Source organism: Rhinopithecus bieti, unplaced genomic scaffold (genome assembly GCF_001698545.2).
Source record: "Rhinopithecus bieti isolate Rb0 unplaced genomic scaffold, ASM169854v2 scaffold_34489, whole genome shotgun sequence".
In the NCBI taxonomy this organism is placed as follows: Eukaryota; Metazoa; Chordata; class Mammalia; order Primates; family Cercopithecidae; genus Rhinopithecus; species Rhinopithecus bieti.
This window is the reverse complement of record NW_016815128.1, coordinates 2265980-2286346: the sequence shown is the minus strand read 5'-3', so window position 1 is coordinate 2286346 and position 20367 is coordinate 2265980. Positions and strand designations below refer to the sequence as shown.

The 20367-nt window shown below is 42.2% G+C and overlaps 1 protein-coding gene and 1 long non-coding RNA gene across 4 annotated transcripts in view; one reads left to right on the top strand and one right to left on the bottom strand.

Annotated features, from left to right (window-relative positions):
- FAM135B (family with sequence similarity 135 member B) overlaps window positions 1–20367 on the top strand; it is a 360972-nt gene that overhangs the window by 29924 nt on the left and 310681 nt on the right. The window lies entirely within an intron of this gene.
- The window catches only part of LOC108515808 (uncharacterized), a 22523-nt gene continuing 19447 nt past the window's right edge, over window positions 17292–20367 (bottom strand). Inside the window, exon 6 of one of the 2 annotated variants that reach the window (XR_001881631.1) lies at window positions 17292–17427. This is a non-coding gene — a long non-coding RNA (uncharacterized LOC108515808). Of the gene's footprint in view, window positions 17428–17501; window positions 17740–20367 lie in introns of those variants that run through there. The other variant, XR_001881630.1, reaches the window with a different exon arrangement.

Here is a 20367-nt window from a genome sequence, read left to right as displayed (position 1 = left end):
CCTCCCTCCCTTCCTTCCTTCCTTCCTTCCTTCCTTCCTTCCTTCCTTCCTTCCCTCCTTCCTTCCTTCCTTCCTTCCTCGCTCACACACTCTCTCTCTCCCTCTCTTTCTTTTCTTTTCTTTCTTTTTTCTCTCTCTTTCTCTCTCTTTCTTGACAGAGTCTTGTTCTGTCACCCAGGTTGGAGTGCACTGGCTGTATCTTGGCTCACTGCAACCTCTGCCTCCTGGTTTAAGCAATTCTCCTGCCTCAGCCTTCTGAGTAGGTGGAATTACAGGCATGTGCCACCATGCTTGGCTAATTTTTGTATTTCTAGTAGAAACGGGGTTTCACCTTGTTGGCCAGGCTGGTCTCGAACTCTTGGCCTCAGGTGATCTGCCCGCCTTGGCTTCTCAATGTGCTGGGATTGCAGGCGTGAGCCACCGTGTCTGGCCTCCAATTTTTAATTAATATATTTATTAGGTTGATACAAAAGTAATTGTGGTTTTTCCCTTCGAAAGTAATGGAAAAAATACTTAAAAATTTTAAATTTTCAGTTGTGATGTTTAAGAGGAGGCTCTCTGGTTAGAGCTGGCTGAATCAAAAGCAAGTTTTGACAGATACAGGAGAAATGAGGTGGCTGGTATTTAATGGGGAAATGTAAATATTGCATGTAAATTGCAACACCCTATTCAAAAAGAAAAAGGAAGAGTGGTGGGTGGCAAATAAAGAAAGTTTATCAAGTGGGCTCATAATGAAATTGATTGGCTTGGGATTGGGAGACACATGTTGAAAGTTTCGTGTCAGTAAAATATGCAGGCTTTCTTCTGTCCATAGATAGAGAGTCATGAAGAGCTAACAGCTGACTCAGAAAACGCAATAAAATTATTCCTATCATTTGATCTCCTGACACCCATGTAAATAAAACAGTGTTAGAGGAATGGAAATGTTCCATTACTAGGTAAGGAAAGCAAAAAGGGCTTTCAAATACAAATTGCCTTGGAGTTTTGACACATGTCAGGCTCTGTAAATTCCATAGGGATGTTGTTTCACAAAAATTTATGATGAAAGTTTCAATCATCCAGAAATGTTGAAGAAAGGCATGATGAATACCCATAGTTCCTAGTCCCAGGTTTAACAATTGTTAACATTTTGTAATATTTTCTTTATCAGCACATGAATGTGTATTTTGCATAAAATATGCATATGCATATTTTTCTAGGTCATTTGAAAATAAGTTGCAGACTTTAAGACAGTATACTCTAAATACTTTGCCAGGCTTCTCCTAGGAATAAGACATTTTTCAGTGGAACTCCAATGACATCATTATACTGAAGTAAATAAATGATATTTCGTAATACTATTTAATGTATACTCTACATTCATATTTTCCCAATTTCTCAAGAAATTTGCTTATAGATATTTTTGAATTAGAATCCAATCTAAGTACATGAATTTCTTTTGATGTTATATCTTTATTCTCTTTAAATCTACAACAGTCCTCCAAATTTCCCTTCTCAACACCACACCCATAACGTTGACTATTTGAGAGTGTGAGCCAGTTTGCTTATACAAATTTCCACATGTTGGAGTTGTCTGTTTTCTCAAAGTGTCATTTACCATGGTTCTCTGTACCCTGTATTTCAGAAGCACTAGAAGTGAGGTCTAAGGCAATACAGTCCAATAGAAATTTCTGTGGTGATAAAACATATCCTATACGTTGTTTATTATGGTGGCCAGTTGCCACATATGGTTACTGAACACTTGAAATGTGGCTAGTAAAATAAAGGAAATGGATTTTTAACATTTCATTTAATTAATTTTAATGTAAGTAACCATGTGGCTAGTGACTACCATATTTGACAACACAGGCCTAGGGCCTTGAGTAAGTTAAATAGTCCAGCAAGTATGCCTCCGAGATGTTTGAAATTTGGTTTCCAATTTTAAAGGTTCTAGTTCTGTTCATCCTCTGGTGAACCCTACGGTTAGACTGAGTGGCAACTGGTATAAGATAGCATGCAGTGAATCACAGACTATGTTCTCCAATTTCTTCTGCACATTTATAGCACAGGCCAGATGGGATCTTCCAATCATATTTCGGGAAGACAATGATTACCTAGAACTTAAAGTGACCGATGACTGATTTGGAGTGTGTCTTTTTGAGTGAGGGGATGAATTATGGGAAAACAAATAGATAGGATGTTTTATCACCATCTTTAGTTCTGGGGTCTGCTTGGGATCCCACCTTGTCACACCTCCTTAATCCATATTTCTACGTGTTCATAGTCAGCATTTCACTAATGACACAACTGCCTGATCCTGAATCATCAAAGTAAAGTTTCTATAAATTTGCTGCCGTATACTTATTCAGGAAAGGAAATAAAAAACTTTTAACTGCTGAGGTTGACGTAAAACTTTTAGCTCATCTCCTGAACTAGACATGAAGTAAATTAAACAGAACATCCCAGCCCTCCATATAGTTAACCAAGAGCTTTAAAAATAGAGTAGTTTTTGATACATCACTCATTGCATTGGCATCGATTATTAATTTGTCCTTACTTCTCATCTTGTAAGACACAACGTCATTCTTATTTAAATTCAGTTGTTCAGTCATTAATTTCTCCAGCTAACATTAGTGAACACATTCTAGTGCGAGGCCCCCGCTCTTCCACGAAAGCGTCATCAGGGAACATGGTGCTGGCATCCTCCACTCTGAATCTCAGACTCTGGATGCAGCTGCCCACCTGGTCACATTGCCTTTCCTGGTGCATTTGTTCCTGCTCTTGTCTACTCACAGGCATCATCTCTTGGGTTTTCCAGTTTCGTCTCCAGGTTTGCTTTGCTCTCAGCCTGCCACTGACCTACTTCTCTCTCCTGACCGAGATTCTGACCCACTCTCTTTAACTGGGTCACAGTGCAGCTCTCTTGCTTACTTTGATCTGTCTTAGTTTCAGTGCCAGACAAGAGGAGTCAAGAGCAGGGTCCAGTCTGTCTTCTTGACTCAGAGGGCCTTTACCCTCCAATGCAGCCCCCTTCCAGGTCCTCTGCATATGAGCAAGACCTGGAGCTCTTGTTGGAAGAGGGAAGAACATACTGTCTAGGCTAAAGCCATAGATCAGATTTAAAAGATCAGGTGGGGCCAGGCACAGTGGCTCACGCCTGTAATCCCAGCACACTGGGAGGCCGAGGCAGGCAGATCACCTGATTTCAGGAGTTTGAGACCGGCCTGGCCAACACAGTGAAACCCTGTCTTTACTAAAAAAACAAACAAACAAACAAAAACCAATTATCTGGGTGTGATGGCACATGCCTGTAATCCCAGCTACCTGGGCGACTGAGGCAGGAGAATTGCTTGAACCTGGGAGGTGGAGGTTGCAGTGAGCCAAGATTGTACCACTGCATATTCCAGCCTGGGCAACGGAGAGAAACTCCATCCAAAAAAAAAAAAAAAAAAAATCAGGTGAAACTTGCACCAGGATGTACAGTGACAAGTCAGCAGCTAGGTGAACATGAGATGAGGGATGAGCAGGAGGCTGGGTACAAGTCACACTCAGCTGAGAGGGGAGAGGCTTTTTGCTGTTTGCAGGGCTGGGCTCCTGGAGCTCTGCTGGCTTTATGTAGTTGCATTATGCAAAGAGTGGGTTGGGCAAAGGTACAAGCCTCAAATGATGACACCAAGAGAGGCCAAAGAATGGACATTGCATTTCTGGGGGGTTAGAAAGCGTGCATGGGCACGAGAGAGGATTTTTAGAGAGGAAGATCCATCAGTGAAAAAGACAAAGCATTTGGATTTGATCAGCCCTGAGTTTGCTTGTGGTACCACCCCTTACTTACCGTGTGATCTTAGGACAAAGTGACCTTGAAGCCTGAGATGCTCCATCTGTAAATTGGGGATATGATGGACTCCTTGCAGCATCTGCGAGATCTGAGTGTAGGGCCAGGTGCAGAGTGGGCACTTCAAAAACATCTACTAGAAAAGGACCATGACGGGCAATTGGCAGATGACCTTTGGGTCTAAACACCTGATACGTGCAACGTCAATGAATGCCGCTCCCTTCCTTTCCCTCTACTTCAGAACTACCTCAATCAGGTTTCAGCATTGACTTGGATACCACAAGAGCCCAGCTCGGTTTGTGTATCCCTTTGTCTTCCTGCTTTTGACTTGACAGTTTGTCTCCTGAAACAGCAGCCTCCAATTTTCTTAATTGCAAAATTGCCCTCAAGCCTCTGATTCCAGCTTGTGGCTGTTTCTTCACTAATTGTTTTTTAAGTAATGAGTAAAGCTGTAGTTCTTCTCAACTTCTGAACGTATTCTTCTGCATTCGCAAAAGTCTTAAAATATGGCGGGGTACATTCAAAGTGCCAAGGTACAGAAAGACCATGTCTGTGGTGCTGAGGGCCACACTCCAGGGCCAGCGTAGGGGACAGTGCAGCCGGGGCACTTACTGCGGCAGTACAGAATGATTGGATGCCTTTCCTGTGAGGATATGTGCTGACTTGTTTTTCTCTTCTGATGTTCTGGGCAGTGGGCCCACTGTCATCCAGCCGCAAGGATCTCTGTTGAGATGATGGAAGAATATCCTGAAATCCTTCCATTCTGGTTTTTTCCATTTCGGAATTTCACTGTCGCTTTGGCAAACCTCCTGTCTTCCTCCCTCCTTTCTTAGAATATTCACTTTGTCCAGAATTCTATGGCTAATGCTTCATGTGTTCAGAAGACACCCAAGAGGACCCTGTCTATGGATATCACTGAGGCCAGAGGGCTCAGCAATGCAAATTAAACCTCTGTTCTAAGGGGTGGGTATTGTTTTTCTCTCTTGGCATCCTGTGCCATGTGTTGGGGGGAGGTTTTTGAGACGCCTGGAGGTCTGAAGTTCTGGATCTGAAAGGAGGCTATTTGGTAAGCCCCGCCCTAGGAATAAAGCATACAGACCAAAGAGAGGTCCATTTGCGTCTCAGGAGGGAGGTCCAAGCCAGGGACTGGGCTGATATTTGCTCAGTGACATCTCAGCCATCTCCCCATTCACCGTGGTAGGCTGCAACCTTCTTCAAGTCAAGGATGGTATGCCCTTTGCTCCTGTCTTCACTTCCATTGTCTAGCAGTGCCTAACGCATGGCTCCGACAGTCAAATACTACCTGATGAAGGAATGAGTGAATACAGACATTTGTGCGCTCGGCCTCAGTCTCCTTTTCTGTTAAAATAAATGCAAGGTACTGATATGCATTGTAGACAAATCAAATGAAATCATACAACTCAAAAATGCAGCATACTTTCTATTTTAAGAGCCCTATACATGTTGGTTATTTTAATAATGATAATTACTACCCATCGAAGGGTTTCTTGACTAGTGGGCCTTTCTTTATATCTTAAAATCTCATTCTACTTGACCCTTCTCCTTAGGATTGCTCAGGGGCCAAATTCAAGCCTCTTCCTTCTGAAACTTCCTTCCCTTCTGCAGCGTCTTAGATTACATCTTACTACTGCTTCTCTTTACTAACTCCCTCCCTGAAAGAGGTGCCCATGCCAGCTACTTCCTCTTTCTCAATGCACTCCTCCTGAGTTGCCACTTGGTTACAGGACCTTTGGTATTTGTGGAGTGCTATATGTTCACCCCAGAAATTATACCATGGTGTCTTCAAAACACTCAGACAAGCCATTTACCCAGAGGAGCTGAAGCACAGGTGCTGCGGCCTGGAGGTCGTGGAACTGGGATTCCAGGCTCTTCCTGCTTCACCATGGCTATGAAACTTTTTACAGTGGACTTTGCTCTATCTGGAGGCCTCAACACCCACCCCCTTTCCTGATATAATCCTCTCCCACCCTTCTTGAGTTCCTTGGTTCAGTGGTCTCTCCCTTTTCTAACTCCGGCTGGCCCTGTCTTTCCTACTGTCACTGCTCTAACTGTATGTGTTCTACTTTGAATTATAATCATTTGGTACTTGCACTTTTCATCCCCATTAGCTTTGGAAGAATCTGAAGATACTTACTCTTTTCTATCTCTCTTTCTTTCAACCCGATTAGCAACAGAACCCGATGAAGCAAGGACGCCATATGTGCTTTTCACCAAAAACTTAGGAATAGAAACTTCCTTTTAGAACTGAGATCTTCAGTTTTATTTATTAACACAGATGTGCCGGTTGCCTGGGATCACAAACATTTCAAGTGCTATGATGTTCTTTTGGGAATAATTTATTATTACTTCTTGGTCTTTCAGTTATTATGAAAATGTAATGTAAATAGCCTGCTGTTAGTTAATTTTTGGATGAGAATACAGAGGAAATTATAGATACTGACCACTCAGAAACATCAGAGAAGCCGTGGTTGAAACTCAGCCAGGTTGGGCTGGGCAGTGACTTTCCCCAGATCTGGACCTAGCTTCAGATTTTCTCTGGACCTCCCTCCTCTCATTTCCACATCTTGACCTACCTTGTTTCTTTGCACCTTACACTGGTGCTTGCCAGATAGGTAATTCCCTAGCATTTTCTTTTTTATATTAAAAGGCACCGACTCCCTTTTTTTTCAAGTGATGTTGAACAGAAAACTCCTATATAGAAAATGGACACAGAGAAGAGCTACTTGGGTTAAATTATGAGTTGGGGTCCTGAGCCTGGCCCAGTTGTCCTGGCATTTACCCTACCCTCCTCTCCCCAGTGACTCCAGGAAGCATTCTAGGACCTGCACACCCTCTGGTGAGAGGTGGAAACCCACAGCTCTGAAGTTCTTTCTTGACTCTCTTTAAACATATGCACTCAGCAATAAAACTGCCTCCCTTGGAGTTGACTTCATTCATAGCAGGACGCTGGAACCTTTATCCCATCCTTGTGAATCCTTGAAAGAACTCTACCAAATAGGAAAGTATTCTGCACAGTTATGAAAACAAAAATAAATGCCAAGAGCAATGGAACAATGTGTTGTCCCCAAATGGCCTTTGGTATATGACAAAGAAGAAATCAGTAGAAAGAAAACAAAGTATCCCACATATATGTACATATATACATATATGTGGAATACTTTTAACGTATATCATTACATGTTACATACATATGCAATACTTTGTTTTCTTTCTTTTTCTTCTCATTTCTACTTTGTTTCTGGAAGTATTTACATTGATGGATTTATCATCATTATCATCATCATTATTATCATCCTCTATCAAGCCAACCTTGGATAATTGATTCAGCTGGTCATAGAGTTGACTCAGGCTTCTGAGAGAAGGTTGACAGCTCATATGTGTCATTCGGGCAGGATGACAGCCACATGAATCATGCTGCTCTGGGTGGGCGGTTATTAGCAACCTTCTCCTACCCTCGTGGGTTGAACGATACAGAGAGAAGATCATCATTTTTGAGTATGTGCTGGTTTTAAAAAGAAATCAAGGGGCAGTGCCAACGTGGCTATGTCTTGTAGAGAAAGGTAGGCCTGGGTTTAAATCCAATAGTCATGGTTGACTGTGAGGTCCTAGGATGATTTACATAGACTACTGAAGTCTGAGCTTCATGTTTTATCAGAGTGATCCTACTCATTTCATAGTGTTCTCTTCAGGGTTAAATGCAATATGTATAAGGAACCTTGCACGGGTCCTAAATAGCTAGCCCTATGGAATTAGAGTGTTGGCTTAACATTTCGTTTGCATACCTTGACATGGACTTGAAAACCAAGAGAAGTTAAATGTCAATCCTGAGGTCATATTTAAATGTGTTTGTGGTAATTTATTGTATGTGTTCTCTGCTTTCATCATGTCACTGGGCTTCTCAAATCCTCTGGGAAGGACTTTTTGTAATCTCTTCATTACAGAAAGTCGTAACATCTTAGAACTCAAACAGACCCTTGCTGACATCTGGCTTTTTTTCCTTACTTTACAAATGAGAATTGGTGAGTTGTTTCCTTGATGACCAGGATGCGTCCCCAGCACCTGGTCCATTTTCTGGCTCAGGTGTGTGCTTGACACTCCTGCAGATCTCAGCTGCCTTGCAGTGTGAGCCAGGACTGCTGTCAGCTTTACATAAGAGTATACGTGGCGAATAGTAGCTTCAACTCCTGTTAACTAGCCTGGAGGTGACTAGTGACCCGAGGTTAAAAAAAAAAAGAAACTTATAACAAAGGATTGACTCCCTGTTTTTTAAATGAGCATCTGATCCTTATCTCACCAGTTCCCTTTGCTGTGGATTGGAAGAGAAAATAGGAAAACCCAAGCTCTCTGAATACAGGAACTTTGGCTGTACGATGCCAGGGCCCCCTCTGCAGGAGTCTGAGCCTTACCTCAGTCCAGATCTGAATCAGGGTCTGTAAAGAGCTGAGGTTCAGGGTAGAGTTATTCTTTGCCATCCTTAGCTATTGCCTTGTTGTCACATTGTTGTAGTAGAATAACCACAGCTCCCAACATCACATCTGTGTTCAGGGCAGAAGAAAAGAGGAGTACAGCACCAGCCATTTGTCTTCCTCGTCTGTTCTTTTTTAATAGAAAAAAAATTCTTCTAGAAGCCTCCCAGAATATTTATTCTTTTATTTCTTAGTCAAAACAGGGTCACCTAGAGGACCATCCTAGAAGAAATGCTGGAGAATGAATAACTGTCTTCTTTTCCCCAATCTTAATAGTCTGAAGCAGGCACAAATGTATACTCCAAGGCATGGGGTGGCCTGAGAATGAAAAACTCTTGGGTTAGACAGTCCCTGCCATGTTTGGGTGAAGCCCCTGTTGGTGTGAATTGGCTCTGGGACCTTTGCCATGTCCCTTTATCTCCACTTCCAGGGTGTGTGTGTTTCACCCTCCAGGCTGTTGTTTCGCATTTGGAGGAAGGCGTTAGCTTCTGGGGCTGTGGGTGTCTCAGGCACTGCAGTATAGCACTGGGTTGTTGAACTCATAGGCTTTGAAGCCAGACAGTCTATGGAATCTTCCATTCCCAGCTCCGCTGCTTACTAGCCATATGCCTCTGAGCAAATTATGTCCCTTACCTGTGCCTCAGTGTCCTCATCTGCAAAATGTAGGTATTGTGTCTGCCTTCTAGTAACAAATGTGATAATGAATGGAATGGATAATGAATACAAACTGCTTAGCATGATGTATCACCCAAAGTAAGGGCTTAAACTATTGATACAACAACAACAACAAAAACAGTAGTTAATCCTTACAGGATGCTTCCTACGGGCTGGCCTCATTCACAGTGCTTTGCATATATTAAATCAGTTCATCCGTATCGCAAATTGAGGAGGAAAGTTCTATGGTTCTATTCATTTTACAGCTGATAGAGCAGAGTACAAGGATGTATGAAGTAACTCCCTTAGGCCGCCTGGGATTTAAACTGATGCTTTCTGGACCCAGGGTCCATGGCCAATCTCTATTTTAAAGTGACTCACAGACTTTCAAAGGGGGCCTGCTTCTTAGCTCTCCAGTTCTCTTTGCTGTAGATTGGAAGAGCAAACAGGAAAACCCAAGCTCTCTGAATATAGGAGCTTTGGTTGCACAATGCCAGGGCCCCCTCTGCAGTAGTCTGAGCCCTACTTCAGTCCAGATCGGAGTCAGGGTCTATAAAGAGCTGAGGTTCAGGGTGGAGTTATGCTCGAAGAGGATGAGACAGAGAAAAACTGGCCATTCCTCATCATCATCCCACCAGTTTGAGTATTGAATCAATACAGCCTGTGTTTCTCATGGTCGGCTGGTCCTTGAGACTGTTGATAAGGCATTAGAGAGCTTCATGGTTGTTGGTAATCTGAGGAAAGCCCTCTCTAGTGACAGACTGTCACGGACATGGAGGATTTTTTGAAGTGCCTTTTCAATTTTATGAGTTCAGGATCCTGCAGCCCTGGAGATTTAGAATTGTCCCTGCCACTGCTGTTTCATGCCTTCTTCTAGTTTCTGCCTTGTTTATCTGGTTTTCTTCCCTCATAGTATTCTGGCAATTGTGAAAAGTGGTTCTGGAAAAATATCAACAAATCCTCTTACTGCCCGAGAACTGACACTTTTGGAGACTACTGATGTTTATGGCAAAATAGCCTGAGTCCTTTAATAGCCTTCTTTGATTGTTCTACCAGCTACGATGCCTGCAATCCCTGTCATTCTTCATCACAAAATTATAGAGGAACTGTGATCATAAATTTCCCCAGGTCCTTTTGCTCTGGGCTGATTTGGGGACGGGGAGTGGGAGTGCTGCATGGATTCAGATGCCCAGCCTCTGCTGTATTCCCTGGGCTTGCCTGTGTAGGGAATTTCACACACATGCACTGTGTGGCCACCAGTACATGCTGGCAATTTCGCAAGTCAGAAATCCCACACTTCACTTTGCCTCTGCTTAAATTAGCCATGTGCTGCTGGAAAATTATCATTTGCTACTCCCTCTGAATTCAGCGTAACTTCTACAACAGCACAGAACTAAATGAGCTCCTAAATCAGGGGTCAGAGTACATTTTCTGTAAAGGGCTAGATAGATGGTACATATTTTAGGTCTTCCAGGCCATATGGTCCCCAACTTAACTACTCAACTCTGCTTTTATAGTGAGAAAGTGGCCACAGACAACACATAAATAAATGGCTGTGTTCCCATAAAGCTTTATTTACAGAAACAGACCGTGGGCCAGAGTGGTAGTAGATTTGGTACCAGGAAGGAAGCATGGAATTCTCTGGACACATGTACTAACTCTTTTGATCTAATGGCCATCCGTGTCAAATCCAGGAAATATTTTCAGATTCTTTCTACTCTGCTCCTTCCTCCCCAAAGCAACCTTGACCATCTTATTTCAGGCCATAACCCTCTTACCTGGATTATCCAAGTTTCCCACCTTGCCTCAGATCTCCATCTTCTGATGTGTCATTTTGACTCCCGACAGACTGAATTTATTTGTGAATTTGTTCACTTAATAAATATTGAATTCCTCATGTGACAGATTACCATTGTGTTAACTCTTAAGGCTTTAAAGGTAAACAGAAAAAAGACAAGGTTCCCAACTTCACAGAACTTATAATTTAGTATGGGAATATGTAAGTTTGCTACTATGTGCTCATAAGAATGTATGCTTTGTTTATTTATTTATTTGAGATGGAGTCTCGTTCTGTCACCTAGGCTGGAGGGTAGTGGCATGATCTCAGCTCACTACAACCTCTTCCTCCCAAGTTCAAGTGATGCTCGTGTTTCAGCCTCTCACGTAGCTAGACTACAGGCGTGTGCCACGTCCAGCTAATTTTTTTTTTTTTTTTTTAGATGCAGTCTAGCTCTGTTGCCCCGGCTGGAGTGTAGTGGCGCAATCTCAGTTCACTGCAACCTTTGCCTCCTAGGGTCAAGTGATTCTCCTGCCTTAGCCTCTCAAGTAGCTGGGATTACAGGTGCCCATCAGGGTGCCTGGCTAATTTTTTGTGTGTGTTTTTAGAAGAGATGGGATTTTGCCATGTTGGCCAGGCTGGTTTTGAACTCCTGACCTCATCCAATCAGCCTGCCTCAGCATCCGAAAGTGTTGGGATTACAGGCATGAGCCACTATGCCTGGGCAAGAATGTATACTTTATATATGAAATGGATGATTGTTGTAAATCCTATAAAGCATAAAGGATGATAAAAATCCTTGTAAAGTGAAACATGAATGTCAGTTTCCTGCTGCAAAGCCTTCAGTGACTCCCCTGTGCCTGGTGGAGAGTCACCAGCTCAGTGTAAACAAGGATCACCACTGGGGCTTGGTGGTGCCATGCTCATCATCTACATTCTGTCTTGTGAAATTGGCTAAGTCTCAGGGAGGGCTTGGGATCTGAAATTTTAGCAACCATCTGGGGTGATATTGAGGCAGTTGTATGAGTATCACACCTTGAGAAACTCCAGCCTAGACACTGTGACAATATGGCCCTGCAGTGGCTCACAGTACTTTCCATGGGCTACACCATCTCTAGCCATCTCTGCCATGGTTCTCTCATACCTGCTCAGTGTTGGAGATGCCTGTTGCCACGCCCCATTTCCCACACCTCCACACCCTTCCCTCCCTCTGTGTGTCCGCACACACTTACATCCCATATCCCCTTCCTTTTCTTCTGGCTCCCGCTCGTCGTCTTAGGTCTAGTGTGGAGAGTTGCTGGCCATCCCTTCTCTTTTCTAGCGGCATTTCTCCTACTCGTTTATCACCTATGGTTTTAATTCCACATGTAAGGCTTTGTTGTTGTTGTTGTTCCTTTTATTTTTCTTTCACATGTTCTTTGTTGTCCCAGTTTTGTTCTCCCCAAAGCTTCCCAGGATGATTTTCTTTGTCCTTCCCCCGTTTTATATTTCCATGTCCGTGGTGAGAGAAATGGGGTATGACTCCAGGAAGGGAGCGTGGTTTCTGTCTCCACCATCCGGTTTTCCCTTCGTCTTACTAAGTACTGATGTATGTAGAGCATACCAGTGAGGCCTTTGCTTTCCCTTACAACATGAATGTCCTTTTCATCTTCTCGTTGATAGAGAAAAAAGTGCTTCTAAAGAGGATCAAGGGAATATGGTGGAAATCACCATTTGGTGTGTATTTTAGTAATGATGAGTCCTAGGAAAGCTTTAAAATGATCTTGTTTTTTTCCAGCTGGAGGCATAATCATTACATAGGAATTGATAGGGCTGCCTATAGAAGAGTCAGATAAATCTACCACCCACCAGCCTCATGACCTTGTGGGCAGGGATTTCCCACTTAGGCGTTAGATAATGCCTTCTCCCTAGGCTGGGAGCATGGATTACACTGAAGGAGCAAAACACAGAAGCTAAGACCCTGTCCTAACCTTGTAGTCTCCCAGGGAAAATAATTCCTCCCCACTCCCTTCACCCTCCTTAGAAATGGACTTGTTCTTGGCAAATTGCAAATCTGCAGTTCAAAGATACAAAGAATTAGGAAGACTACCTGACTTTGTAAATTGCAATTAGCTCTTAGTTCATTTTGATGACTTCAATGTCAGTGAAGCCAAACTATTTCGGCTATATACCCAATGATATTTGTGAGGATTTAAAGTATAAATCTGGGGATTTTCACAGTTTTGTTGTGTTTGGGTGATTGTGTCGTTCAAACCATAACGTAAGGGAGAACTGTTGGATCCTTGTGGGCTGCCAGTGATATGTTGGTGACTTGTTCACTCAGTCTTTCAACACATGTACTGACCACCTACTATGTGCTGACATTACATTCAGTCCTCACGTACACTTCTGAGTAGATAATTTATTTTTCCCATTTATAGAGACAGAAATTGAGGCTCTGAAAAGTCATACACAAAGGCAGACAGCTTGTAGGTCTGGATCTAGCATATGGAGGGTGTAGATCTGATTTCAGAGCCTGTACACATAACCACCATTCCTGGCCTTCCAAACCAATCCAGCAGGACTCAGCCACTGCAATAGCTGTCTACAGCATGAATTATGCGTGAAGTCAGTACTTAGAAACTGTACCACCATAGTGGTGATGGATCCCTTGCTGATTCCCATCTCTTCCCATCCTTTTATTCACCCATCCATCTATTCATCCATCTGCCCACATACCCACCTACCCATCCATTCACAAGGAGAATAATGCTAGACAAGAAAGAACAGAGCCAGAATGTAGAAGCAGTTGATCTCTTGGGCCTAGATATTTATTTCTTCCTCAGTTGTCTCTTCCATAAAATGGGGGTTATTATGATAATAATCAAAACCTACATTTTAGGTTTGTTTTAAGGATCAGATTAGGTAATACATGGAAAGCTCTCAGAATGATGTCTGGCACTTTATAATTATTAGGACATTGTTATTGTTTATTATGTCATCTGTATTATGCTTCATTTTGCATTGTTGGCTAGAATCTTAAGAGATGCTGTCAGACCAAGTACTTGGAATGTGAAGAATATGAAACCCTGGTTAATTTGGACTTTAGTGACTTTGAAATCTATGACAATTGTGCAGCCCAAGGTCCCACTGCAGTTTACATTTCTCCTATCTGTGATGAAAGAGAATTTGCTGAGTAAACAGGCAGAGCTATTGTAACTGCTTGGAGACGTATTTAACCTCCAGAGTACTTTGAAAGGTCCTATGTGCCAGCAACACTGTATTTGTTGGATTTGATGCCATCTTACTTTTACATTAAAATAGATCCCCCAAGGACTTCCTCTTTCTGAAGGTCACAATGTTACGCTCAGTTCCCACATTTACCCTCTCAATGTCTTGAACACATCTTTCAACCAATTTCAGCTAAGTTCCCTAATTTATAATTCAGTGTTCATCTGTTATCTTACGATTTAAGTGAGAACATTGACTCAATATGTTTATTGAATGTCTACTACATGCCATGCCCTGGGCTGAGGGATAGTGACACAAAGGTGAGAAACTGTGGACAGAGTTCTTGTTCTCGTGGAGTCTGCAGCATTGTGGGCAACACAGGCTGTGCATGAGACAAGGAGCAGATGCCTGGTGCACAGTAGATCCGTAGTAGTTAATTGTTTCCATCCCTTCTGATTCTAAATTTAGTGGAACTCTCTGTGTGAAGCCACAATAGCATGAAAGTGAGACTCCTCCGGATGGACGGAAACAAATCTATGTTTACAGAATCCTGCCCCCGTCGTCGACTTTTAAATTATGACCTGAGTGATGGGGGAAGAAAGATTGCAGAGTGAGGCTTTAGTACTAGCCCTCGTTCTGCAGTTATTTACTCTGCAATATCAAGACAATATTAGAATATGTTTGGCCTCCATTTCTTCGTCTGTTTAGTGGGTGGTTCAAATAGCTAAACTCCCAGGTTCTTTCCAGGAGAAGATGCTGGGATTTGACAGTTATTTTGTAACCTCTGCCAGCGGCACTAAGACTCTAATATCCCTCAAAAGCCATCACTTAAGGGAGGCATCTAGGGCAGTCATTTTCCATTTGACGAATGAAGGAGAAAATGGGTCACTGAAACGTGGCTGTGTTCCAGCCACCACTTCACATGTACCTGATCCCATTTTTTGGCCTGGAGAATTGGCCTTTGAAGAGTACCTTGGCCAAGTCCATGGCTTAAACACTTAGGCTGCTTTTCAAAAGGCATTTTCAAAATTACTTTTTTTTTTTTTTTTTTTTAATTTTAAAAGCAGTGGAATTAAAGGGAGTTTTTGTGCAATTACCTTCCTTTTTACCTGCCTTATTCTCTTCTCCTGCATCCAGTCTGGACTAACTCAGTGACCCACCCCGGTTCTGGGAGTCAGTGTATGAGTTGCAGGCATAGCTCGACTATCTATATTACCTTGGGGAAAACCACACACTCTCCCCAAGAGTCAGATTTTTCTTTAGTGAAATAAGGAGAGAGTAAGTTTGGCAAAAGCATAGCAAAGATCCTTTTACTTTATGAGGATTACATAATTTAATCTGCCCTTACCTGATGGAGTCAGTAGTATTATTATCTTCACTATATAGGTACTGAAGCTGAGGTCCATCAAGTTTAAGTAATTTGGAAAATGTCACAAAAATAACATGTAGGGTGCTGAGATTTGAACCTAGGCAGCCTGACTCCAAGACCTGCTCTCTGGACAACCGTCTTCTATTGTTTCTAAAAAGGGGGCTAAGAACAGCAATATGGGCCCTGCTGATTCTATGGAGTGACCTGGACTCTGGACCCTGACCCTTAACTGTATGTGGTACCCTGGCTTCTGCTTATTTTTTGGGCTGATCTACAGCATTCTGCTAGTTGAGCAAATCCCCAGCTACAAGAGAAAGCTTCTTTTGGTTTGTGGAGGTGAGGGAGTCTGGGACCAGCAGGGAATGGGCATATACTTCTCTTACATCATGAAGATAGTCATTTTGCCTCTTTTTTTTGTCACTTGGACCTACGTGAGAGAAGGCAGGGGCAGGAATTTGTTAGAGTGCCTACAGTAAATATTCTTGTATAAATAATAGGTATTTTACATATGGAATATTTATTGATAACCTATCAGCACTCCTCCAAAATGAGCATCTGTTTGTAATGTGAACTTTTCACAAGTGGGATTTCTGAAAGTGGACAAAAAAGCTGACGTCCCCATAGTAGGCAATGATGTTACAGAGATAATGACAGCAGGCCTGAGAGTGCCTTGGCTTTCAGTCTTACAGACTTGCATCTTTCCTGAAACTCATTTTTAACTTCTGAGTGCTGTCCAGCTGCTGAGATGCCCCCCCATGATCCCCACTTTCTGATATTGCATTCTATCCATGAGCTACTAGTCTTCTCCCACCTTAACCCACATAACTCCTAGGACATTGTGGAGATGACAGAGCTGAACTTCCACAGGTAGCTCACAGGAGGTGTAGCTTCCTCCTTCTTCTCTTGGATCATTTGCTCTGGCCAAACCAACTGTCATGCCATGAGGACACCTAGGCCATCTCATGGACGGGTGCGCAGGAAAGCTAAGGCACCTGCCACCAACCAGCACTACCTTGCCAAACAGAGGAATGAACATTCTGAGCATGGATTCTCCAGCCCCAGTCGAGCCTTGAGATGACAGTAGCCCTAACTGACATTTTGACTGCAACTTAATGAGAGACCCTAGACTAGAGGATCCAGCTAAGCCACTTCTGAATCCCGTGTCCACAGAAACTGTGAGTTCATAAGTGGTTATTGTTTATAATTGCCAAGTATCTAGGTAATTTGTTAACCAGTGTAGGTAATTAATACAGTGTAGTGACATGGAAAAGACACAGAAGGATGTCTGGAGCGAGCGCCACTTCTCTGTGTCTTGGTGTGCACACTTTTGTTTTTCCTGGGCCTCTCAGTCCTACTCTTTATCTGTAGATTGTGGTCACCTCCACTTTGAAAAGCGGATTGGGGCCAGGCACGGTGGCTCACGCCTGTAATCCCAGCACTTTGGAAGGCCGAAGTGGGTGGATCACCTGAGGTCAGGAGTTTGAGACCAGTCTGGCCAACATGGTGAAACCCTGTCTTTACTAAAACTACAAAAAGTAGCTGGGTGTGGTGTCCTATCTCAGCTACTTGAGAGACTGAGGTGGGAGGATTGCTTGAGCCTTGGAGGTGGAGGTTGCAGTGAGCCGAGATCATGCCACTGTGTTCCAGCCTGAGCAACAGAGCAAGACTCCATCTCAAAAAAAAAAAAAAAAAAAAGACAAAAGAAAAGAAAAAAGAAGATAGGGTGGATGAAATAAGAAATTGTGGGGCATAGTATAATAAAATTAATATTGTTTTGTGACTTTTATGCCTACAAAGTGATATTTTTTTATTTTGTCTGCATTTAAATGCAACTTATATTAATTATATAAATTATGGGCAAGGTGAAAAGGAATAAAGGAGAAAATATGGGCTGTGCCATCAGCCATCATTTTTCTAATATATTAAATCTCACAGACTGTACCAAAATGTCTTGAAACATCTCTCATTCCTGTATTTACCCATTCATTTGTTTGCCCATCCATCTATAAGTCCATTTTTTACCAAATATTTGTGGACATTTATCTGTGTCAGGCACTGTTGGGGATGCTGGGGGTAGACTGCTGAATAGTACGGATTCCCTGGCTTTAGAGGAGCACACCTGTAGTGAAAGAAAAGAGGAGTCACTCAAAGATTAGTAAACATGCTCATAGCAAACTCTTTATTCCAGTTGACGAAAGCATTAGTTGCCCTTGCATTGAACACCTCAAACCTCTATGTTCATTTGGTTCCCTGTGATTTTTCACCATTCAAGCTTGTTCATAGGAAATTCTGCTGTAGGGGTTGTCCCCTTACTCTGAATGTCCCCAGGTGACTCATAGGACATCTGTACTCAGCATGTATAGCTACTGTCGCTTCTTTTTCATCCTTCAAGACCTTCTCCATTTTTAGGATTTCTTCAAGTATCTTCTTGCTGTCCAAGTAATTGCCGTTTGTTAAAATCCAAGAACCATTTCAATAACTTCTACCCCAATAACAACATGGCATATGCAACAAGAAGTGTGTCAGTCAAGGTTCTTGGTAGCAAACAAGAATGCAACTCAATCATCTTCAACAAAATGGGAATGGTTTGGAAGAATATGAGGGAATTGCTGAATTAGTGACATGGTAGAAATTTAGTTCAGAACTGAGCAGAAGCTGCAGGGACCTCTGAGGCTAACGGGCAGGGTTTATAATTAGTCAAGGCTATCCCGTTGGATGAGCAGGGCCTGTGTGCTAGTCTGTATCCATTTTTCAAAAGCCGTAGAATATGTTGGTTCGGACAGCAGACACTGGGGCCAGACTGCTTGGATTTGTATCACAGCACGTCATATATTAGTTGTGTGATAATTGTCAAATTACTTAAACTTTATGGGCCTCGGTTTTATTGTTTATGCAGTGGAGATAATAATTGTACCAATTTTATCAGGTGAGGTGTAAATTAGATAATTCACATAGTTTAGTACAGTGTCTAGGACACAGACAGCACTCAATAAATGTTTGCATTATTGCATCATTCCTTCAGGATAGAAGATGACTGATTGACAGATCCTGAGTCAACTGCTAATGAGCCCTTGCTGAGTAAGGAAAGAGAAGGATCTTTGGCATCCCAAAGACCATAAAACTCAACAATAAGAATGTAACCAACCAGATTACAAAGTGAGCCAAAAATTATAACAGACACTTCACCAAAGAAGATGTACAGATAACAAATAACCATATGAAAAGATGCTCCACATTATAGTTCATCAGATAGATGTCAATGAAAACAGCAATGAGATACCACCACACATCTATCAGAATGACCAAATCCAGAACATCAACACCACTAAATGCTGGAAAGGATGGAAAAAAAAATAGGAGCTCTCATTCATGGCTAGTGGGAATGCAAAATGATATAATCCCTGTGGAAGATAGTTTGACCATTCCTTACAAAACTAAGCATACTCTTACCAGGCAATCCAACAATTGTGCTCCTCAGTATTTACCCAAAGGAGTTGAGAACATATATCCACACAAAAACCTGCACATGTATGTTTATAGCAGTTTTATTCATAACTGCCAAAACTTGGAAGCAATCAAGATGTCCTTCAGTAGTTAAATAGATAAATAAACTGTGCAGCATCCAGACAACTAAATATTCAGGGCTGAAAAGAAAATGAGCTGTCAAGCCATGAAAAGACATGGAGGAAACTTAAATGCATATTGCTAAGTGAAAGATACTAGCCTGAAAAGGCATAGCTTTTCCTTGACATTCTGGGCAAAGAAAAGCTATGGAGACAATAAAAATGTTAGTGGTTGTCAGCAGGTAGAGAGGGAGGAAGAGGCAGAGCACAGGATTTTTAGGGCAGTGAAACTACTCTGTATGATACCATAATGTTGGATGCCATCATTATCTATTTTTTTCAAACCCATAGATTATATGATATGTATGTATATCTAGGGATTGAACCAATAGAAAGTATAACATCTAGAGTTCAATCAAGAATGAATCCTAATGTGAACTCAGAACTCTGGAGGATTATGATGTGTCAATGCAGGTTCATCAGTTGTAATACATGCACCACTCTGGTGAGAAATATTGATAATGGGGGATGTTCTGATGTGTGGGGATGGGGGCTTTATGGGAAATCTCTGTACCTTCTTCTTAATTTTGCTATGAACCTAAAACTGTTTGAAAAACATGAAGTCTTAGAAAAAAAAATCTGAGCGGATTCCTCTGTAGCTTCAATAGGCTTCCAATGCACTCAGCAGAGTTTGAATCCTGAAGTTGGTCTTGGCCCTGAGTGGTGGGCCCCTGACTGCTCCCCAAGTTTCAACTTAGACGACCACCCCTTCATACTGGTTACTGCTGCTGCTTCACTACTGCCCCCTCCGCATGTCCAACCACTCTCACCTCAGCCATTTGACAGCTCTGAGCTCCATCCTCTCTCAGAGCCCTTCCTCCTTCTGTGGGATCCTCTTTCTGGAACACTCATTTCTCTCCCTCCTTGCTCCTTGGATCTCAGCTGTAATCCGGGCCGGCCTCAATCCCTTTATGGCACTTTGGAGCGGGTTAGTTTCCCCAGCACGAGCTCTCTTAGCAGCTTGTGCTTGTCTTTTATTCTACTTAATACCGTTGTAATGAATGAATTATTTATGTGAGAAGCATTTGAATGCCTTTCACACCCATTTGTAAGTTCTTTTTCATCATGTATCCCTGGTGCTTGTCTGATAGCAGCTACTCAGATAATTTTGTATTGTGAGTAAACCTGGGCCTGATGTGGCCTCAGTTTATTTATAGTAAACATATTAGATAATTGTTTAAAAGAAATGACAATTGGACTGTATCAGCAATACAATGGAAGAGATTGAAATATGTATTTACTCTCTTGAGAAAAGATCTCCCAAATGAAGATTAGTGTGTAAAGAGGGGTTCCCATAAAATATAGAAGATCATCTTTTAAATCCTGGTTTTCTCTCTCCCTCTGCTCTTCTTAGCAATCTCCATGGAAACAGCTACTATCTTCCAAGAACTTTTTTTTTTCAGATTCCTAGCTTTTTTTTTTTTTTTTTTTTTTTT